Source organism: Setaria italica, chromosome IX (genome assembly GCF_000263155.2).
Source record: "Setaria italica strain Yugu1 chromosome IX, Setaria_italica_v2.0, whole genome shotgun sequence".
NCBI lineage: Eukaryota > Viridiplantae > Streptophyta > Magnoliopsida > Poales > Poaceae > Setaria > Setaria italica.
In genome coordinates this window covers 22252943-22270810 of record NC_028458.1, presented here as the reverse complement: position 1 = coordinate 22270810, position 17868 = coordinate 22252943, and positions in this window count along the sequence as shown.

The window sequence follows — 17868 nt, the reverse complement described above, 5'->3', positions numbered from 1 at the left end:
ATAGGTTGTTTGCCCTCTGGGATTGGAGGTTCAGAACATGTCAGTGTTTAGACCTGGCAACCTACTGAGGGGTTACCCGAGGTAGTGTTTTATGCATGGGGCTCGCCGAGATTAGGAACTCGAAGGTGAACTCGAACACACGATTTAGGCAAGTTCGGGCCGCTTATGTCGCGTAATACCCTACGTCCTGTGTGTTGGTTGTGTTGTATTGATTGAACTTGTTTGAAGGGGATCCCTGCCTCGCCTTATATTGCCGAGGGCAGAGCTACAGGTCAGTTGTTTACAAGAATACTAGTTGGATTCGACTAGAGAATCCAACTCTTAATTGCTACGAGTAGTTTCCTAATCCTCGACTAGTTCTTGTCCTCCACGTAGACTACGCCGTCCTGCACCGTAGTCTCCATGTCTGACATGTTGACTAGTTCTTGTAGGACTGTCCAAACCTTCTGGTGGGACCATAGATGTATGGCCGACAAGCCCCCGAATACGTTTTAGTCAAATGTAGCAGTCCCGAGTACTTCTATAGACAGCTCCGACTAGTTTGCGGTGCTCTTTGAGTACTCTATCGGATTGAGTCTTTGAAAGTACTCGAGTACTGCCATGCGGCTAGAATGTGCTCAAGCCTCATTTAACTTGTCTTGAATCTTCAACCTTGAATCTTTATATGGAAGTGCGATGAAAATCGCATTCCATATGGAGTGGCCCCAAGCCTTAGGTTGAATCAAAGAATCAAGCTGAGGGTTAATCTTGTAAATTCACATCTCTTTTACCTTAAAACCCAAAAGAAAAAACTTTTTAGCCAATGGGCATGTGGCATACAGCCCCCGAGCCGTTACACGACTAGTTTGGATATAAGGGTCAACCGTTGGTCAACATGATCGTTCGCTAACAGTAACCTTATCTCTTTCCAAGAAAATCGGAAAATGCAAACAATAACTTCAAGTGTTTAAAAATGGAATATTTCCATTAATCTCGCCCCTGTTTAACCACATCGCGGTTATAAATAATGGAGATATTCATCCCTTCCATTTCACCCAAGCCATTCTGCCTGTTCATCTCCCTCACTGTAGCCCTAGCGTCGCCGCTTGCGATCCTTGAGCTAGAGTGCCACCGCCCCCACCACTTAGCACCCGAGCGTATGCGCAAGAAGATCCTCGTGGTAGCATGAATGGGGTAGAAGGCGACATCTAGCAAGGCAGTGGAGAGCAAGAAGAGAAAGGCCGTGAAGAAGGAGAAAGAGATCTAGTTGCCGGTGCCAAAGTACGGGAAAGACCAACTAGACGGCGCCGCCGAATCAAGCCTGCGCCTAGAAGAAGTCTGTGTTGAAGAAGATAGATATCCAAGCATATGTAGATGCCAAGCTTCTCCAGGAGCAGTACTTCATTGATTGGAGGGCTGCCTTTGGCAGCCCCTAGCCACTGGAGAGCTACACCCATGAAAGGTAATCTTCATGCATTTCATTGAGCGTGGGTTAGCTTTGCCTGCATCGGACTTTTTCCGGGGGTTGTTGAGTTACTACAAATTGGAATTAGTCCACTTCAACCCCAACTTGATTTTGCACATTACAATTTTTGTGCATTTGTGCGAGGCTTTCCTTGGAATCTAGCCGCACTTCTAACTCTTTAAGAAGTTGTTCAGAGTGAAGCCCCACCCCAAACTGGAACACACCGAAGTAGTCGGGGGGGGCAGGCATCCAACTGCGGGAGAAGATCAAAGGCTCGTACTTGGACTATGAGCTGATTGACTCCCACTCGAGCTGGAAGTACAAGTGGTTTTAGATTGAAAATCATGAGCCACGACTACCCAAGGTGACCGGCCACCACCCAGTGTGGAATAACCGGTGGTTGGATGAACCGACCCATGGGGATAGCCTTCAGATTCCTAAGATCCTGGAGAAGATCATTGTACTCAAGTCGCAGGGGCTAACAGGAGTAGGCGTGGCCTTCAGTTTCATGAGGAGGCGAGTCCAACCCCTGCAACTACACTACACCTGGGGGTATGACTACTTAAGCCCCAATGACCCATCCCGGATATCCTCAGATGACTTGTCCGTGGATGAAGTGATGGCACGTTTGAGGTGTTTCTTCAAGCATGCGAGAGCAATCCCAGTAGTTGTGCAAGAACACTGCACTGCCAAACCGCCAAACAGTGTAAGTACCTATGGCCTTAGCCCCCGAGTACCAATTTTTATACTTGCATAGTTTCTGACTTGTCTTCTCTTGTAGGAAGAAATTCACTTATTTTGCTCTACTCCTCCTCCACCCAGATCGAATGGCTTGGATGCCACTCTGCGTGTAGAGACCATTGCGGTTGTACAGAAGGCGGTCAAGGAGGAGGATGAAGAGGAGTTGGAGGGCTTTTCCTCCTTTAGCAGCTCTAATTCAGAGGCTGCTGAAAAGTTCGTCGTCAAGCCCTGTCCATCAAACAAGGCAGGGTCTTCCTCCGGGACTTCAAAGCATGAAGCCGAAGATGTCCTGGAGGCTGGGTTGGCGCCACCCCCAAAGAGGAGGTGCACTATCATCGTCAAGCGGGTAGTGAAGAAGCTGTCGACCGCTGATGAAGTCCCACCTCCGGTAATCACATTTGAAGAAGGACAAGATCCTAAGGATCAAGTACTCGTAAGTTGTTTCCCTTTCCACCATGCCTAACTTGATTTCTAACATTGATGAATTGTAGGTAGTCGAGGAGAAGATACAGGCGGAGAAGACGACTGCGGAAGTTGTGCAGCAAGTGCTGCCAGCGGTCAAGGAGTTCATCGACCTCAACGATGATGAAGAAACTTTTGTCACCATGGCCAATCCCACCGACGCGCAGACTACTCAAGCTGTGGAGACTGCAGCCAAGGCTGGCGAGGATCAAGCTACGATCCAGCAAGCCACGCCAAAGAAGTTGTCGCCCACTGTCAAGTACGCACGCTTGGTGGGGAGCCCTCTATAAAGATAAAGAGGTCCACCAAGTAAGTACTCGAATACTGATTGTAACTTGATGTTGCCGTGTAGCTTGTTTTGTGATGTGGCATGACACTTTTCATTTTCAGAAAATCCACTAGCATGGACATTGGGGGCCTAAGCCCAAAATCTGGAGCTAATGGCAGTAGGCGCTCAGCCCAAGAACTCGTCCTGGAGCCTGAAGTTCCACCGCTGGAGGAGCAGCCCACGCCTAAAGTCACTCCAGGTGTGGTATCCCATGTCACTGCACTCATGCATGATGTGATTGCATCGCTTAATGTTTCTATAGTGCCAGCCCCCGAGCTACCGATGGTCGAGCCTATTGTGGCGACTACTTCCATAGTGGTGGCTATGCTGGTAGCCCTCGAGCCGGAGGCGGAGACCGAGGCAGAGGTGGTGACTACTGCTAGAGTCGACGCTACACTTGTAGCCCCCAAGCTAGAAGCTGAAGTAGAAGTTGCCCCGCCGTTTGAGGCGGAGCCGTCGACTAGTCGCAGCGCGGCCTCCCTCTTGTCTTGAGAAGCTAATCCATCAACTAGCCGGGCGTTGGTTCCTCTCGGTGCACCCATCGCTGAAGAGCACAAGGAACCGTGGGTTGTTGAAGGGGTAGATCTGGAGAAGATCCAACTTCTTGTTGCCCTCTGACCACCATAGAGATGGAGGCCACGGTCATGGAGATGCATCACCGGATTGGCGAGTTCACAGAGGTAAGTTGCACTTATGCATTAATCTTTGACTTGAAATTGGTACTCATTACATACATGAGTACTTGCTCTATTTTGCAGAAATTGATCGAGCGCTCCCATCAGAAATCAAAGATGATCCAAGGCTATGGAGACACTATCATGCGGGCTGAAGCGCTGGAATAGGAGCTGGTCAAGGAGCGGCAGTACTCCTCCCGGCTACTTATGAAGTATGACGGGCAAGCCGTGGAGTACCGAAATCTCATCCAAAGAACCGTGGAGGAGAAGGACCGCCTCCGAAAGCACAATAAAGGGCTGAGAAATCAATTGGAAGGTAGGTTGTCACCTCCTGCTGGTCTTCGAGTACCAATTTGCGCTTGATGATTCTGACTTGCTCTTTGTTTTGTTCTTGTAGTGTTCGCAAAAGAGAGAGAAGATCTCCAGAGCCACTTCACGGATTGGCAGAACTCGTATTACAGAGTGACAGATCAACACGATAAGTTGTCCGTTCTGTATGAGACTCTGGCACACAAGCTGGAGAAAGAAAAGAAGTTGCACATCGACGGAGAAGTCGACATGGTGAATACCATGACAATCCTCCGACAGCATGAGGCTGAGTTGGTGGCAACCAAGCTTGCTCTATAGGAGCTAACAGAAGCCACTTAGCCCATCGCCGACATGGTGGAGCCCCCGGCAGAAGGCGTGGAGCCCCACCCCTTGGCAGAGATACTCAAGGATGTTCCTGGGAAGATCACCGGCTATATCCAGAAGATGGTACAGTCCGTCTCAAAGCAGCTATTGGTGATGGTGAAGTCTTTCTACCCACAAGCTGACATGGCTCCTATTGTGGAGGGGATTGCGGAAGACTGCTCTCATGAGCAGTTCCAAAAGTACCTGTAAGAGATGGCTCCCATCGCTAAGGAAGTAGCCGGTCAAATAGACCTTGAGTAGTTGTTATATAAAAAACTTGAAGTTATCATAATAAAATATGTCATGAATGAAATGAAATATAAATTATTTGAAGTCTGGTCGCAAATTGTATTGCTTGTCAACTCGTTTGTTTTCTTTGTTTTAGTGCATCTCCCGAACTACCCTGATAGTTGCTCATGTGGTACTCGTGAGTGTCTACGCACAAGGCTGCTTCTTGTGAGCCTCTTCAGATACGTGATGTAGGGTACTCTTAGGATGCAACCCCTTTTCTGTAGAGTGCCAGTACCCGGGTATCTAGGTAGTCAGACTCTTTAGGCGAGTAGATTCTTCAGGACTTTGTGGACTGGAGCCTACCTTTGAAACCTCTCTAGGTTGTTTAGGTGTTGTACTCCAAAGGCCTAGAACTACAAACTTGTTATTACAAGCTGTGACTAGACAAACTCGTCTAGATAAGAACTCGAGTAGTATAGATAACTCCCAAGTTTGCTGACGGCTTCTTTAGTGAAGACCATCGGGTGGACAGACTTGTCCAGGGAACTAGCTCAGGAATTTTGTGTGCAGGCTTGCTTTTTCGCAAGTTGCTGCTATCCAACGAGTTGAATAACTCGAAAGATGTGTGTGCAGACTTATTTTTACAAGCCGCATATGGACAATTTTATCTAACGAGTTGAATAACTTGTGAATTTCTACGTGCAGACTTGTGAATACAAGCCGCAAGTTGGGCGATAGTACCCGGAGGAGCTGAATAGCTAGGCGAACTTCACTTTTTCAAGCCGCAATCAGACAGAGACTAGTCGTTTACAACAAAAAATAACTCTACTTTATTGAATTGTAATTATACAACTGAGGCCGATGGCCAATTTCCATGATTACGTAAACTATGGGTAAAATCGACACAAGTGCTCGATGTTCCACAAGTTGTCGACTTCTTCACCATAGAGAGTTTGGAGTCTGTGCAACCTAGGTCTAGTGACCTTGGAGATGATGAAAGGACCCTCCCATGGCGAGTTTAGCTTGTGCAGCCCCTTGGTGTCTTGGATACGCTTGAGGACCATGTCACCTATATTGAACGAACGTTCTTTGACATTGCGATTGTGATAGCGGTTAATTCCTTCAAGGTATCTTGCTGACTGGACGAGTGCTGCACAGCGAGCTTCCTCGAGGCTGTCTAAGTCTAGACACCTTGTTTCTTCTACCACGCCCTCCTCGTTCTGCTCGACTACTGGAGATTTCCACATGATGTCGGCGGGGAGGACAACTTCTGATCTGTAGACCAGGAAGTAGGGTGAGTACCCTGTAGGCTTGCATGGTTGGGTGTGAGCCCCAAAAGATATTGGGTAGCTCTTTTTGAGCCACTTGCCTCCTTTGGTGTTGCCAATGTCGTGTAGTCATTTCTTCAAAGCTTCAAGTAACATCCTGTTGGTCCGTTCAACTTGGCCATTGGCCCGCGGATGAGCGACAGAGACATACCGGATGTCGATCCCGTTGTTCTCACAGTATTCCCAGAACTCGTGGTTGTTCAAATTGCAACCCAAGTCTGTGATGATGCAGTTGGGGAAATCGTAGTGATGGACAATCTCATTGAGGAAGTCGAGTACTCTTTCTGCCTTCGGGCAGGTCACCGGCTTCACCTCGATCCACTTGGTGAACATGTCGATCACCACGAGTACTCGGTTGAAGCTCCCAGGCGTCATAGGTAGAGGGCCAATCATGTCTAGCCTCCAACATGCAAAAGGCCAGGAGGATGGTATGGTGATTAGCTTTTAGACAGAGATGTGTTGTTGCTTGGCGAAGAATTGACACCCTTGGCATCGGCGGACTAGTGCTTCGTTGTCGGCGAGAGCTCTAGGCCAATAGAATCGTGCCTTGAAAGCTTTTCCCACTATCGTTCTTGAGGATGCATGGTTGCCACAGATCCCCTTATGGATCTCCTCCAATATGTCCTTGTCATCTTGTCGTGAGACGCACTTCATGACTACTCCTGATGATGTGCCTTGTCTGTAGAGCTTATCCCCAACTAGAACGCAGTTCTTGTCATATCATGAGACTTGCTCTACTTTTGTCTTGTCAGGAGGTAACTTGTGCTCCTTGGTGTAGTCGGTGAAGGGGGTTCTCCAACCTGCATCGATCATCATAATCTCCCGGTCTGGTGCATCATGACCTCGATTGGTGGTTTTTGACGGTGTTGGCTCCACTATGGATGGCTTGTGTAGTTCATGGACGAAGACCCCAGCTGGAACTTGAGCACGAGTAGATCTGAGCTTGGACAAGACGTCTACGGCTACGTTATTATCACAAGCCACGTGATGGAACTCCAGACCAGAGAACTTATTCTCCAACTTGCGTACTTCGAGGCAATACGCATCCATGTTGTCGTTGTGGCGATCCCACTCGTCATTGACTTGATTGATGACTACCAGTGAGTCATCGTAGACCAACAGCCGCTTGATTCCTAGCGAAACTGCTAGGCGGAGCTCGTGTAGAAGCGCTTCATACTCAGCTTCATTATTGGACACCTCCCAGAAGATTTGCAGTACATGTTTGAGTTGTTCGCCTTTGGGAGAGATTAAGAGTACTCCTGCGCCGGCGCCCTCGAGCTTGAGCGACCCATCGATGTACATGACCCAATGCTCTGGGCGTTCTGCCGGTGTTGGAACTTGATTTTCCTACCATTCAGCCATGAAATCGACTAGTGCTTGCGACTTGATGGGGATTCTTGACTTGAATTCCAGGGACAATACTCCGAGTTCTACTAGCCACTTGGAGATTCTTCCTGTAGCATCTCGATTGTGGAGGATTTCTCCCAAGGGGAAGTATATGACGATGGAGATATTGTATTTCTGGAAGTAGTGTTGTAGCTTTCGCGAGGTGAGTAGTACTGCGTACAGCAACTGTTGAATTCGTAGGTACCTAGTTTTGGAATCCGAGAACACCTCATTGATGAAGTAGACGGGCCTCTGTACTTTGTGTAAATAGCCCGGTTCTGGTCTTTCAACTATGATCGCCGTGCTGACGACATTAGTAGTCGCAGCGATGCAGAGCAGCAAGTCTTCATTAGAATTTGGCGCAGTGAGGACCGATGGCTTTGATAGGAAGTCCTTCAACTGTTGAAGGGCTTGATCCACCTCCTCGGTCCACTAGAATTTGTCTTGCCGCTTGAGTAGTTTGAAGAAAGGTAGTCCCTATTCTCCAAGTCTTGAGATGAATCTGTTGAGAGCCGCCATGCATCCAGTTAGCTTCTGGACATTCTTGATGCACGAAGGGACGTGCAAATTGGTGATGGCGGTGATCTTCTTAGGATCAGCTTCAATCCCTCGATGACTGATGATGAACTTGACTAATTTTTCGAAGGGTACACCGAACATGTACTTGGTTGGGTTCAGCTTCAACCAGAACTCTCACGGGCTTGCGAAAGTTTCTTCCAGATCTACAATCAGGTCGTCGAGATTTCTAGTCTTTATAACCACGTCATCCATGTACGCCTCTATGTTGTAGTGTAGTTGTCTCTTGAAGCATTCCTAGATTGCTCGTTGATAAGTAGCGCATGCGTTCTTCAACTCGAAGGACATTGTAGTGTAGCAGAATGCTCCATACAAGGTGATGAACATGGTCTTGATTTGATCTTCTTCCTTGAGAGCTACCTGGTGATACCCCGAGTAGCAATCAAGAAAACAGAGTAGAGCGCATCCAGCCGTCGAGTCGATGACTTAATCAATTATAGGGAGCCCGAAGGGGTCCTTTGCACAGTGCTTCTTGAGGTCCGTGTAGTCGACACACATCCTCCATTCATTGTTGTTTTTCTTCCGCACCAAGACAGGGTTGGCCAGCCACTCTAGATGATAGACTTCTTTTATGAAGCCGGCCACGAGTAGTTTGGCAAAATTCTTTTTGATTGCTTCTCTTCTGTCCTGGGCCAATCAGCGTAGTCGTTGTCGTTGTCGTTTTGGAGTAGCTTTAGGATCCACATTTAGTGAGTGCTCGATCAACTCCCTAGGCACCCCTAGCATATCTGATGGTTTCCATGCAAAGATGTCTCGGTTGGCCCGAAGGAAGCTGACGAGCACGTCTTCCTATTTGGGATCCAGCCCTGAGCTAATCATGGCTGTCTTGGAGCTATCACCAGTCTCGATGTCAATGGCTTTGATATCAACTTCACTTGCTGGCTTGACCTTGGATGCCCCCAACTTCTTCTCAGGGATCTCGAGTTCTGTCGGGGACATTTTCTTGGAAGCAGCGAAAACTTGCATCATTGAATTTGGCAACTGAGTAGTTGCTGCCAACTCCATGGCTTCTGTGTCGCAGTCGTAGGATCTCTTAAAGTCTCCGCGTAGGGAGAACACTCCCTTGGGTCCCAGCATTTTGAGTATTAGGTACACATAATGCGACATGGCCATGCACTTAGCCAAGGAAGGTCTTCCGAGGATAGCATGATACGAGGTTTTGAAATTGGCTACCTCAAACAGGATGTACTCTGTCTTGTAGTGTTCTTTAGTCCTAAAGGTAACCGGTAAAACCACCTAACCAAGCGGTACAGCCGCATTGCCTGGGACAATACCGTAGAACAGAGAGTTCATCGAGGTTAGCATATCTGTAACATTGAGGCCCATTTTCCTTAAAGTCTTGGCGAAGAGTACGTTAAGACCACTTCCACCATCAATGAGTACTTTTGTGAGTCGAGAGCGTGTGACTACTAGGTCCAGGATGAGAGGATAGCGCCCTGGGTCAGGAAACTAGTCCATTGATCCTTCCTTGAGAAAGTGATTAGCACCTCAGACCACTTAAGGAACGTAGAAATCGCTGGTTCGATGGACATGGTAGCAGTACCTGGTGTGCCGCCGAAGATGATGTTGACGGTGTTGGACGGGTTCTGGAATTTCCCGTTGTCGTCATTGTCTTCATCTTCTTTGGCCTTATCATTATCCTTTGCTTCAGAATGTTCTGGCAGATCTTTCATGACTCTGCGCAGACTATAGCAATCTATCACAAAGTGCTTAGAGTGTGGGTGCCACAGGCACTGCTTTTTCAGGAGCTCCTTGAATGGAGTCCTTTCTTGTTTTTTGCCGCTTTTTTCAGAAGGCTGGGACATCGCCGCGATAGTCATGTCTAGCTTCCTCTTGCAATTTGGACCACCCGAGTAGTTGCCTCGGTTGTCATTGTTGGATATCGTTGTGTTGGCCATTACTTTGGTTGTTGTTGTTCTGGCCTCTGTTACAACTAGAATCGAGCTGCTCGATCTCTATGTCTTCTTCATCCGCCCAGGCTTGTATCATGATCTTGAGAGATTTGATATCTTTCAGGCACCTCCTGCAAAAATCTTGGAACATCCGGCGCTCGTAGAGACCATTGGAATATCCGGCGATCGTAGAGACCATTCTTGAAGCAATCTTTGGCATCCTGCTCCGTTATGTCCATGATAGTGGCCTTCTTGTCGAAAAACAGTGTAGATAACTATGCAGGGTCTCGCCTTGTTGCTGTTTGACTTGAGACAACTCGATCTTGTTGCCACGACGCTGCATTGCCCCTGTGAAGTTGTTTGTGAACGCCGCCTTTAGTTGACTCCACGTTCAATGGAGTTCCTTTTTAAGGATTCGAGCCATGTGAGTGGCCCTACCTCCATGCAGATGAGGAAGTAGATGACTTTAGTGTCGTCATTTCCTCCCATCGCCTGGACTGATAGCGAGTAGCACCTCAGCCATTGGATTGGGTCTTGCTTGCCGTCGTACTTGCTAATACCCGAAGGTTTAAACTTGTTGGGTAGAACCGTCTTTCGTACTCGTCTTGAGAAGGCAGGGAACCCATCAGAATCTTCTCCCGAGTACTCGACTTCCTGTTCATGCTTGTGGCGGCGCCCTTCAATGCTTGTACAGGCATCACGGTTGTTGTTGAGCTTCTGACGAAGGTGGCATGCTGGGGGTTCAGGCTCTAGATAGGGCCAACGGTGGCCACGGCCTCCTGAGGGTCCCGCCCGACTACTCTCTGCCCTATGCTGACTTGGTCTGGGGTTCTTAATTCTGGGAACCTCATTTCAACTTGGTCTACCACCCTCATTTCGACTTGGTCTGCCACCCTCATTGCGACTTGGTTGTCTGCCATTACTGCCATGATAGGATGAGGTGTGTCTAACTGAGTATATCAGGATCTGTTGATCGATTTGCTCGTATGCACGCTCCACGGAGCAGGTTGCCTAGTGTACTTGTCTTGTGGCATTGCCCGAGTAACCAGATCAGTCGATGCGATGGTGGCGAGCGTAGTATGGTGTTGACGCAATTGAACTGCCTCAAATGTGTGGTCCAAGTTCATGATGGGTAGGTTAGAAGTAAGGCAGCGGCGATGCTCTGCTCTTGCAACATTTCTTGCTCGTCATCGATCTCTTTGAGCTTCGGTTTCTTCACCTACAACATTGGCAGTGAGCTCATCCTACGACACGTCATCTGGGTGACGTTCATGTCGCTTATTCCTTTCTAGCGGTTCTTCACCGTCACCTTCTTGTGTAGCAATGATGGTGAGGAGTTCCCGCTCAGGAGAGAAACTACCCGAACTTGATGTGATGACCTCTGTGGAGCCGTCTTCTTCGTAGATATGCAACAAAGCGGTTCCCTCCTGGTATGGGAGGGTGTTGAGGTAGGAGACAAGGCGTGACTCGTCGTCCCTGGCGAGAGCAGGTGGCTTAATGTTGGGCCAGTAGATGAATCTACCTTGTGGAGTATATGTGATTATCAGGCTCTTCTATGGACCTAATAAAGGAGTCTCCTCATCCGAATCTGAGTAGTAATCAAGGTCGTCGATCAAATCCGAGTCAGATTGCGATCCAGATAGGATAGCTTGGTAGGCAATACCCAAGTTTCGGAGTCTGAATGGGAATCAACTTGTATCGTAGATCGATTCACACGATGGCATAAGCGCCAGCTCGTGGGAACCAATGATTGGCCTACGCTACGTAACCTTTCTGAACAGACAAATAAGGGATATCGGGCTTGCACCCATTGTTTAAACGATACAGACAGCATGTATTTGAAACACTGTAGGAGGTCATGTATATGGGTCATCGTTGATTTCTTCCTACTAACCACCCGTTAAGAAAGAAAGGGATGCATTTCAAAGGGGGCCAGACCATCGTAAAAAAACCTACACACCGTAATGGAAAGCGTGTATTTGAGATGATAAAGGATGTAAGGATAGTCTTTGGAAAGGGTCTTGGTAGTGAACTTGTTCCGAAAGATGATAACGGACGTGCACCCATGTGGAAGAAGAAGTCTATATTTTGGGAGCTACCTTATTGGGAAATCCTAGAGGTCCGCAACGCAATGGACGTGATGCACCTAATGAAGAATCTTTGCGTGAACGTGCTAGGCTTCCTGGGTTGTTATGGGAACTCAAAAGATACATTGGAAGTACGGCAGGACCTAAAACGTATGAAGCAACGAGATGACCTACATCCAAAAAAGAGAGACAAAGGACATCACTACTTACATCTTGCCAATTACACTCTCAGCAAGGAAGATAGGGATAACATGTTTGTCTGCATGAATAGTATCAACGTTCCATCTGGGTACTCCTCGAAGGGAATAATAAATATGAAAGAAAAGAAGTTCACAAATTTAAAGGCCCATGACTGCCACATGTTGATGACCCAGTTGCTTCTGGTTGCACTGAGGGGTATTCTACCAGAGAATGTACGATTGGCGCTCGTAAAGCTATGCGCGTTTCTCAATGCAATTTTGCAGAAGGCAATCGATCCAACCAAGCTACTAAAGCTATATAATGATGTGGTACAATGTCTTGTCAGTTTTGATTTGGTATTTCCACCATCCTTCTTCAATATTATGACGCACCTCCTGGTTCACCTAGTCAAAGAGATTACAATTCTCGGTCCAGTATTCCTGCACAGTATCTGGCCTTTCGAGAGCTACATGTCAGTCCTAAAAAACTATGTTCTTAATCGTGCCCGTCCAGAAGGAAGCATTGCCAGGGGATATGGAACAGAGGAGGTCATTGAGTTTTGTGTTGATTTTATTAACTCAATTAATTTGGTTGGTGTTCCAATATCATACCATGAGGGGATCCTACGGGGAAATGGCACCCTTGGAAGGAAATCAAGTTTCAGCAATGATAGTGATTTGTTCCATAAAGCACACTTCACGGTTCTACAACAATCATCCTTGGTGACTCCGTATATCGAGGAACACAATCAGATTCTATTTTCCCAGTACCCGACAAAATCTGATGCCTGGATTATACATCATCACATGGATACTTTTCCCTCTTGGTTGCGTCAACACCTTATGGGTAACTCCGTGATTCACGAACAACTTGCTTAATTAGTTAGGGGACCTTCTAGCACAATCATGAAATTCTAAGGTTACAAGATATATGGTTATACATTTTACACAAGAACCCAATATCAAAAAAGCACCAACCAAAATAGTGGTGTCCGTATAGATGCCATAGACAGCAACGGGAGCAAAGACTCGTATTATGGTTTCATAGAGGAGATTTGGGAATTCGAATATGGACCGTTGAACATCCCTCTATTTTGTTGCCAAAGGGTGAAGCTGACTGGAGGTGGCGTAATGAACGATCAGTATGGAATGACAATAGTGGACCTGACCAAGACTGGATACAATGATGAACCATTCGTCCTTGTGAATGATGTGCACCAGGTTTTCTATGTGAAGGACATATCTAGCAAACCCAAGAAAAATTCAGAAGATAAAGAAAAACCATGGGAGCCAAAGCGCCACATAGTTCTTCCAAGTAAAAGAAAAATCGTGGGAGTCGAGGACAAAACAAACCAGTCAGATAATTATGATCAATTTGATGGCATGCCTCCATTCGCTGTCAAAGTTGACCCAAGCATCATGCTAGCCAAAGAAGAGGCTCCAAGAAACTTTCGTCAAGAAGCAGTTTTTTAATGTTACATTGTAATGCTCTATGGTCAACCTTTATGTAATGCTCTATGGTCATATATCAGAACCTTTCTATTATATTTTAGTGATGTGAAAAACTCATTTATGTAATGCACTAGATATGATCATCATTTATGAGTTTTTGGGTCATCACACTATTATCCGATCAAATTATTATGAGATTGTGCAGGAAATGCAAAGGGGAGGAAATCAGGACTTCCATCAAGAACAAGTTCAAAATTATTATGATGTTTAAAATAATTGGATACATTTTTTTCATGATCAAATTATTTATTACAAGAGTTTTTTATTAACAAAGTGTAAAATAATTATTTGATAATTTAATATATTTTTGCATGTTCAAAATATTGAATATTACCATTTTTCTTGGATAATAGAAGTACAAACTCAATTTAGAACATATAAAAAAAACTAAATCTATTTAATCGAACTGTTGGTATAGCGTCGGAAATAAAAAGGGAGAATACCCTTTAAACCCGGTTGGTAATACCACCCGAGACTAAAAGGCGGTATTTTCATCTCCCGCGCGCGAGCCCCCCTTAGTCCCGGGTAGTATTACGACCCGGGACTAAAGACCTCCTCCCTTTAGTCCCGGGTGCTAATACCACCCGAGACTAAAGACCCTTTAGTCCCGGTTGATCTTACCAACCGGGACTAAAGGGGGTATAAATATCCCGACCCCTTCTCCCTCCTCGGGACTTAGCCGTTTTCATCGTCTGCCGCGTCCTTTCGTCGTCCTCATTGCCTTCGAAACCGTCGCATCGCTGCCGTCATCTCCGCGGGTGTCCACCTCGACGTCGTTGTCGCTCCCTAGCCGCTGCACCGCCGCCGTCATCTCCATGCCCCTACTCCTCGGCGTGACCACCGCCCCTCCTCCCCCAGAGCACCGCCTCGTCCAGCCCAGCCTGACCCCGCACGTCGTCGTGCCGGTGGCCTCGATCTCCTTTGCCTTCGCGCCCAGCGGCTCCCTGACGCCACCCTCCTCCTCCCACGGCGGCGCCCTCCCAGCCCGGCACCGCGCCCCCAGCCGCACCGCCACCGGCGGCCTCGACGATCTCCTTTGCCTCCGCGCCCCGCGGCTCCCCGGCGGCGCCCTCCTCCACCTGCGGTGGCACCCTCTTCCTCCCCCGGTGGTGCCCTTCCGGCCCGACGTTGTGCCCCCAGCCGCACCACCGCCGCTAGCCATCCCTTCTCCTCCGGCCACCCTCCTCTGCGACGCCCGCGCGGCCCCGACAACGCTCGGCACCCTCCTGTGCCGCCATCCCGATACCCCGGCCTGCCCCCGCCACCTATTGGCCGGTAAGTACGACACCAATCGGGCGCTAACGCAAGCCGGGTTTTTTTAATTAGCATTTTAGTATATTAAATTAGGAAATTAGTAGAATTTAGTAGAAATTAGTATAGTAGATTAGTGGAAATGCTTTAAAAATTAGTATACTTTATTAGTAGAAATTAGTATAATTTAGTATAAATGCTTAGAAAAAAAGTATAATTTAGTAGAAATTAGTATAATTTAGTATAAATGCTTAGGAAATTAGTATAATTTCATAGAAATTGGTAGAATTTATTAGATTAGTGGAAATGCATAGGAAATTAGTATACTTTAGTAGAAATTAGTATCATTTATTATAAATGCTTAGGAAATTAGTATAATTTATTAGAAATTTGTATAATTTTGTATAAATACTTAGAAAATTAGTATAATTTAGTAGATTAGTAGAAATGTCTTGAAATTAGTATAATTTAGTATAAATGCTTAGGAAATTAGTATAAATTCTTAGAAAATTATAGAAAATTAGTACAATGTATGGTTTCATACACATTTGTTTCATGTTAATATTTTTAATGTTTAATTTCTTGTAAGTTTCATTAATAAATTTTAAAAGTTTATTGTATGGTTTTAAGTGTATATTTTCAATCATGTGTTTATGTATATATATGATTCTATATATGATCAGTTTTGTATGATTTTATGGTTATTGTATGGTTTCATGGCTGTTATATGCCTCTGGTCAAGCCTGAATTGGTACGGAAGCTTTCAACTAAGATGTATGAATTCCATCGGTGGTACATGGAGCAGTCAGCCAAGGAAAGGGTCATGTTCGCTCTTCTTGTTCAACTGATTGATTCTTTGGATGAAGGTGAGAAACTGTTGTGGCTGGAATTCAAGGATATTTATGAAGTGTACCATCAAGAAGCCCTTGATGTCTCTCTCATCAGCGCTTGGATTCTATACATGTATGTTTATTAGATGTTAATTTTGGCTCAAATCATTATTTTGTGTGTGTCGCCCTACTAATTTTATCTTTCATTTTATGTAGGATGCAAATTCAGAGGTGCCGCCGAGAATCGTACTTCAACATTGGCTTCATGGACCCAGCGCTTGTTAACCAAGATCAGATTCGGGATTACCCAAAGGATAAATTGGACCCAATATACAAATTCTTGGAGCAACAGAATTACAAACAATAAATACTACTGCCTTACAACTTTAAGTAAGTGTGGGTATCGTCTATTTTTATTTTCCTTTTTCTTACCTAATTAATGTTAGTTAGTTCTAATATGAACATTTATGTACGCAGTTTCCACTGGATTCTCCTTATAATTATGATTGATCAAAGTAACGTTATTGTATTGGATTCGTTGAGGAAACGAAAGGATGAGTACCAAGACTTTCAAGACATGCTTAACTTGTAATAATTCTGGACCTTTATCTCTATGCAAAAGTTTGATTCCTAAATTTTCACCTAACGTTGTATCATTCATTAGTTTAATTCACAGCGCATGGAAATGATTCTGTAAGCACCACCATGGTGATTTCAAAGAAAAACTTACATTCAGTACAATGTTCCCGGTATGTATGAAGTTTGCACATTATGTACATTCTATAACACGAATATTTCATAACTTGTTTTTTTCCCACTAAAGTGCTTGAGACAGGAACAAGGGAATAATTTATATGGATACTACATCTGTGAGCACATGTACCATTTCGTGAGAGACAAGATGATATCAGACAATATAACTGTACGTAAAATAAACCTATTAATAATTAATCATTTCCTAGTTCCTTATATTTAATTGTTGGTGTAACATTCACATATTTTTTAAATTACAGATGATGCATATTAGAGAAGAACTCTTGAAGAAGGAGAGGCTTTTGGCAATCCAAGAAGCTCTCATAGGATTTCTAGTGGACGAGGTGATAAATCCCAATGGAGAATTTTATTACGATGGACATTCAATAGCCGAACCGAGCAACACCACGACGGGGGATCCTAAGAATTACGAGAACAAATTATTATATATATATATATATATAGTAATTGTATAAATACTAGTTTGATGTGTATAAACTACTAAGAATTGTATATATAGTAGTTAAAATTAACATTATGCATATAATATCATGAAATATATATACAACATGCATACAATACGAACGTATACAGTAAGAGCGTATACGTATAAGTAAGGATGTATACATATAGGTGTATATATATATAAGTGAAGTAACAATTAGCATTAATATGGAAAAGAATTCGGGGTAAAAATGCATGGCGCATGCACGTGACCCCCTTTAGTCCCGGTTGGTAATACCGGCCACGTGCATGCACCTGCATGCGCATGCATGGCGGGACTAAAGGAGATCTTTAGTCCCGGGAGCATGTACTCTCGAAAGATTAGTTCACTTGAATTTTCGCTATATATATATATGTATATATATATATATATGTATATATATATATATATATATATGTATATATGTATATATATGTATATATATGAGCCTATTCAATTGGGACTCATACCTGTTTTTCCACCCATGGTTTTGCCCTTGTTCGTAGAGAAAAATGATTAATCTCTGGAGGTTGGAGGTAGTACGTGCACAGATTGCCTTGTCTCCACGAGGCCAACACGAGGGTCACAGCAGGAATAATGGAACAATTTGTGGGGGACCAGGCAGATGCATGTGACTGCCAACCACCAAACACACATCACTGCCCCAAATCATGCATCCAAACAAAATACATCCAGACATATATGCATGTATCAAATGATGCACATTCGCATAGGAGGGGGGGTGATGAAGAAGGGATAAAATCTCGAGGATCAAGCTGCATGCAGCATCATATGGACAGGTGACAACAGAAGAATCTACTCTGTGATGAAAAAGTACATGGGACAGCAGACCACGTCATGGCATCACATGTTGCATGCTATCTTGTAAGGAATAATAATTAATAAGTGCAAAAAATGTATTTCAATACTTACCTATATGCACTACAAGTCTACAACATAAAGATGACCCTTTTGTGTGTGATGAATTTCTCCAATATGCAAGTACACCAAGAACATCAACTGATCATCAACAAATAA